Raw genomic sequence first — 6,471 nt, forward strand, 5'->3', positions numbered from 1 at the left:
TAAATACTGATCTACTACTCAAGGGCCAATAGATTACCTAGGCCTCCTCACTGAAACCCACATTCAGGGGGTCTTGATCAGTCCCATGATGGATTCCCAGTCATCAGTCTTGGATTCAAGAGCTAACCCTTGTCAGGTAAGCTGTTTCTGGGGGTTCAACCAGCCCAGTCTTAATGCCTTTGGTCACCAGTCCTCCCTCTCTGTCACTGTGTTCCTTGAGTTCAGCTCAGTGTTTAGCTGTGGGAGTCTGCCTCTTCTTCCATCAGCCACTGAATGAAGGTTCTGTTTCCCAGACTCTTTGGCCATGGGATTGTAGGCTGACACTCCCCAGATCTATGTCTAAAATCCATATATGAGAGACTACATGCCATGTTTCTCTTTTTGTGACTGGGTTACCTCTCTCAGGATGGTTTCTTCTAGTGGCATCCATTTGCCTACAAATTTCGAGATTCCGTTGTTTTTTTTCTGCTGAATAGTTCTCCATTGTGTAAATGTACCACATTTTCGCTATCCAATCTTCAGTTAAGGGGCATCTAGGTTGCTTTCAAGTTCTGGCTATTACAAATAATGCTGCTATGAACATAGTGGAACAGTCATCCTTGTTGTATGAATGGACATCTTTTGGAGTTGCTAGGTATTGTGGTAGGTTTATTCCCATTTTTCTGAGGAATCTTCATACTGATTTCCAAAGTGGCTAAACATGTTGGCACTCCCACCAGCATAAATTGTCATTGGTGTTTTTGATTTTAGCCATTCTGACAGGAGTGAGATGGTATCTCAGAGTTGTTCTGATTTGCATTTCCCGGATGGCTAAGGATGTTGAGCACTTTCTTAAGTGTCTCTTGGCCATATTAGCCTCCTCTATTGAGAATTCTCTGTTTAGTTCTGCAGCCCACTTTTTAATTGGATCCTTTGGTGTTTTGGAGACTTGCTTCTTGAGTTCTTTGTAAATTTTGGATATCAACCCTCTGTCAGATGTGGGGTTAGTGAGTATTTTTTCCCATTCTGTGGGCTGCCTTTTTGTCTTGCTGACTATGTCCTTTGCCTTAAAGAAGCTTCTCAGTTTCAGGAGGTCCCATTTATTAATTGTTGATCTCACTGTCTGTGCTACTGGTGTTATGTTCAGGAAGCTGTCTCCTGTACCAATTTGTTGAAAGGTACCACCCACTTTTTCTTCTAAGAGGTTCAGTGTGGCTGGATTTATGTTGAGGTCTTTGATACATTTGGACTTAAAGTTTTGTGCATGGCGATAAACACAGATCGATCCGCATTCTTCCTACATGCCTGCATCCAGTTATGCCAGCACCATTTTTGAAGATGCTTTCTTTTTTCCATTGTATATTTTTAGCTTCTTTGTCAAAGATCAGATGTTCATACATGTGTAGGTTAATGTCACGGTTTTCAATTCGATTCCATTGGTCTACCTGTCTATTTTTGTGACAATACCAATCTGTTTTCAGAACTATAGCTCTATAATAGAGCTTGAAGTCTGGGATGGTGATGCCACCGGATGTTGCTGTATTGAATAGGGTTGTTTTAGCTATCCTAGATCTTTTGTTTTTCCATAAAAATTTGATTATTGTTCTTTCAAGGTCTGTGAAGAATTGTGCTGGGATTTTAATCGGGATTACATTGAATCTGTAGATTGCTTTTGCAGGATTGCCATTTTTACTACATTGATCCTACCTATCCAAGAGCATGGGAGATCTTTCCATTTTCTGAGGGCTTCTTTTATTTCTTTCTTTAAAGTTTCAAGTTCTTGTGAAACAGGTCTTTCACTTGTTTGGTTAACATTACCCCAAGGTATTTTATGTTGTTTGAGGCAATTGTAAAGAGTGATGTTTCTCTGATTTCGTTCTCAGCCCTTTTATCATCTGTGTATAGTAGGGCTACTGATTTTGTTGAGTTGATCTTGTAGTCTGCCACGTTGCTGAAGGTGTTAATCAGCTGTAAGCGTTCCCTGGTAGAGTTCTTTGGGTCATTTATGTAAACAATCATATCATTTGCAAATAGTGAAAGTTTGACATCTTCCTTTCCAATTTGTATCCCCTTGATCTCCTTTTGTTGTCGTATGGCACTGGATAGACCTTCAAGTACAATATTGAAAAGGTATGAAGAAAGTGGACAGTCTGTCTTGTTCCTGATTTTAGAGGAATTGTGTTAGGTTTCTGTCCATTTAGTTTGATGTTGGCTGTTGCTTTGCTGTATATAGCTTTTATCATGTTTAGGTGTGTTCCTGTTATCCCAGATCACTCCAAGATCTTTATCATGAAGGGGTGTTGGATTTTGTCAAAGACTTTTTCAGGATCTTGTGAGATGATCATGTGATTTTTGTTTTTCAGCTTGTTTATATGGTGGATTACATTGATGGTTTTTCATATGTTGAACCATCCCTGCATCCCTGGAATGAAACCTACTTGATCGTGGTGAATGATTGTTTTGATGTGTTCTTGGATCCAATTTGCCAGTATTTTATTGAATATTTTTGCAGCAATGTTCATGAGGGATATTTGTCTGAAGTTCTGTTTCCTAGTTGTGTCCTTGTGTGGCTTAGGGATCAATGATATTGAAGACTCGTAGAAAGAGTTTAGCAAAGAACTTCTGTTTCTATTGCGTGTAATACTTTGAGAAGAATTGGTATAAGCAGTTCTTTAAATTTCTGGTAGAACTCTGCACTGAGGCCATCTGGACCTAGGCTTTTTTTTTGTTTGGGAGACTTTTGATGACTGCTTCTATTTCCATAGGGGTTATAAGTCTATTTAAATTGCTTATCTGTTGTTGATTTAATTTTGGCAAGTGATAGCTATCTAGGAAGTCATCCATTTCCTATAAATTTTCGAATTTTGTGGATTACAGGTTTTCAAAGTATGACCTAATGATTCTCTGAATTTCCTCAGAGTCCATTGTTATGTCCTGCTTTTCATTTCTGATTTTGTAAATTTGCATGTTCATGCTCTGCTATTTGTTAAGTTTTGACAAAGGGTTGTCTATCTTGTTGATTTTCTCAAAGAACCAACTCTTCGTTGCATTGATTCTTTATTGTATTCCTAGTTTCTACTTTATTGATTTCAGCCCTCAATTTGACTATTTCCTGGCATCTACTCCTGCTGGGGGAGTTTGCTTCTTTGTGTTCTAGAGATTTCACTGAGCTGATAGTTCTCTAGTATAACTATTCTCCAGTTTCTTCATGTGGGCACTTAGTGCTATGAACTTCCCCCGTAGCACTGCTTTCAAAGTGTCCCATAGGTTTGGGTATGTTGTGTCTTCATGCGTTGAATTCTAGGAAGTCTTTAATTTCTTTTTTTTATTTCTTCATTGACCCAGGAATGGAGCAGTTATTCATTATTCAATTTCCATGAGTTTGTAGATTTTCTGCAATTTGTATTGTTGTTGAATTCTAATTTTAAGGCATGGTGGTCTGATAAGATGCATGGAGTTATTCCAATTTTTTGTAGCTGCTAAGGTTTGATATGTTGCCAAGTATATGGTCGATTTTTGAGAAGGTTCCATGTGCTGGTGAGAAGACGGTATAATCTTTTTTATGTGGGTGAAATGTGCTATAGATGTCTGTTAATCCCAGTTGGGTCATTACTTCTATTAGACCCTTTGCTTCTTTGTTGTTTTTCTGTCTCATATTCCTGTCTAGTGGTGAGAGTGGGGTGTTGAAATCTCCCACTATAAGTGTGTGGGGCTTTATATGTGATTTAAGTTTTAGTAATGTTTCTTTTACAAATGTGGATGCCTTTGAATTTGGGGCATAGATGTTCAGGATAGACACTTCATCTTGGTGGATTTCACCTGTGATGAGGATGTAATGACCTCCTTCTTCTTTTGATTGATTTTAGTTTAAAGTCTAATTTCTTAGATATTAGGATTGCTATCCCTGCTTGTTTCTTGGGTCCATTTGATTGGAAAATCTGTTCCCAACCTTTAACTCTCAGGTAATATCTGTCTTTGAGGGTGAGGTGTGTTTCTTGTATGCAGCAGAAGGATGGGTTCTGTCTTTGAATCCATTCTGCTAGCCTGTGTCTTTTTATGGGTGAATTAATGCCATTAATGTTGAGGGATATTAATGACCATCGATTGCTCATTCTTCTTTGAATTTGAAATGGTTGTTGTTGGTGGGATTATGTGTGGAAATCCACCCCTTTGTTCTTTTGGCTGTTGGTAGAGTGGTATTCTCTAATGCCTATGTTTTTCTGGTTGTAGTTAACTTCCTTGGGTTGGAGTTTTCCTTCCAAAACTTTCTGTAGGGCTGGGTTAGTGGATATGTATTGCTTGAATCTAGTTTTGTCATGGAATATCTTGTTTTCTCCATTTATAGTGATTTAGAGCTTTGCCAAATATAGCATTCTGGGCTGGCATCCATGGTCTCTTTTCCTTTTCTTTTCTTTTTTTTTTTCGGTTTATGAGACAAGGTTTCTCTGTATTGTTTTGGAGGCTGTGGGTCCAGCCCAGCCTCGAACTCACAGAGATCAGCCTGCCTCTGCCTCCCAAGTGCTGGGATTAAAGGCATGCGAGAAGTCAGGTGTAATTCTGATGGGTTTGCCTTTATATGTTTATATGTTCCATGGCCGTTTTCCTTAGCTGCTCTTAACATTATTTCTTTATTCTGTATATTTGGGGTCTTGATTATTGTGATCCACTCTATTTGCTGTTCTGTAAGCTTCTTGTACCTTCATTGGCATGTCTTTCTTAAGGTTGGGAAAGTTTTCTTCTATGATTTTGTTGAATATGTTTTCTGCCCCTTTGAGGTGTTTTTTTTCACCTTGTTCTATACCTATTATTCTTAGGTTTGGTCTTTTCCTGGTGTCCCATATTTCATGGATGTTTTGTGTTAAGGATTTGTTGGGCTTAAGATTTTCTTTGGTTGATGAATCCATTTCTCCTAGTGTATCTTCAACAGCTGAGATTCTCTCTTCCATCTCTTGTATTCTGTTGGTAATGCTTGTATTGGTAGTACCTGACTGTTGGCCCAGCTTTTCTATTTGCAGCCTATCTTCAGATTGTGTTTTTTATTGTCTCTATTTCAGTTTTCAACCCTTGCACTGTTTGAATTTTTCCTTGCAATTTTGGCTTACCTTTTCATCCATTTTCTGCATTTTATGAATTTTTTGGTTTGTTCTTTCTTCCATGTCTTGCATTTTTTTGGTTTACTTTCTCTTCCATTTCTTGCATTTTTGTTTGCTTTCTCTTCCATTTCTTGCATTTTTGTTTGCTTTCTCTTCCATTTCTTGCATTTTTGTTTGCTTTCTCTTCCATTTCTTGCATTTTTGGTTTGCTTTCTCTTCCAGTTCTTGTATTTTTTGGTTTGTTTTTTCTTCCATTTCTTGCATTTTTGGTTTGTTTTTTCTTCCATTTCCTGCCTTTGTGGTTTGTTTTTTTCTTCCATTTCTTCCCTTTTTTGCTTTGTATTTTCTTCCATTTCTTGCATATATTGGTTTGGTTTTTTGTCCATTTATTTGAGGGATTTTCCTATATCCTCTTTTACGGACTTTATCATTTTCATGAATGTGTTTTTAAGGTCTTTTTCTTCTGCTTCATTTGCATTGGAATGTTGGAGTCTTGCTGGTGTGGAGTCTCTAGAATCTGGTGGTATCATGTTTGTTTTCCTGTTGCTGAGTGTGTTTTTGTATTGTCTCTTTCCCATCTCTTCTTCTAGTGGGTGGAGAATGAGCCCCTTACTGGTCTGGTGGTTAGGGGACCAGAGTTCCCTTTTGGTGGGTGCTAGCAAGTCCAATAATCTGGTAGTTCTTCTATTCCTCATCCTTGTTCTGGTTCCTTGGGTGGAAAAGAAGACCACAAATCTGGGGTGCTTAGTCTCCTACCTGGTCCCCTGGTCCCTTTGCTGGAACAGACTACTTGGAGTCTGGGGTGCTCCAGCCAGGATGGGAAGCTCTGTGGCCATCCCCAGTCACTGGAAGGCATGCTCAGGATGCAGGGCCTTGCTTATGTGCATCTGTTGTTTTCCTGGTCTCGTTGGTAGAAGAGAAGGCCTGGAATCTGGGGTACTTGGCTCCCGCCGGCTTTGGAAGCTCTGTGCAGTTCCCAGGCAATCCCCAGTCACTGGAACGCAGGCCCAGATGCAGGGGCTGTTTTACCTGGTCCTACTGGAACAGCTAGTCTCCTGGTCTCCTTGTCGGAAGAGAAGACCAGGGATCTGGCATGTTTGGATCCCACTCAGATGAGAAGCTCTGAGGCCTTCGCCAGTCACTGGAAGGCATGCCAGGATGTCCACATGAATTTTTTTTAACTTTCATCCATTTATCTTCAGATTTCCTGAGGTCATTTTTAACATTTGTGTAATTGACTAATTACTCCATTGTGTAAATGTACCATATAGTTTTATTCATTCTTCCACTGAAGGCCATCTAGGTTGTTTCTAGGTTCTGACTATTACAAATAATGCTGCTATGAGAGGAAAGAAGCACAAAGGAGACATAGGGATTAGGAGTAGATACTTGAATTAAT

Source organism: Mesocricetus auratus, unplaced genomic scaffold (assembly GCF_017639785.1).
Source record: "Mesocricetus auratus isolate SY011 unplaced genomic scaffold, BCM_Maur_2.0 Super-Scaffold_100013, whole genome shotgun sequence".
Taxonomy (NCBI): domain Eukaryota; kingdom Metazoa; phylum Chordata; class Mammalia; order Rodentia; family Cricetidae; genus Mesocricetus; species Mesocricetus auratus.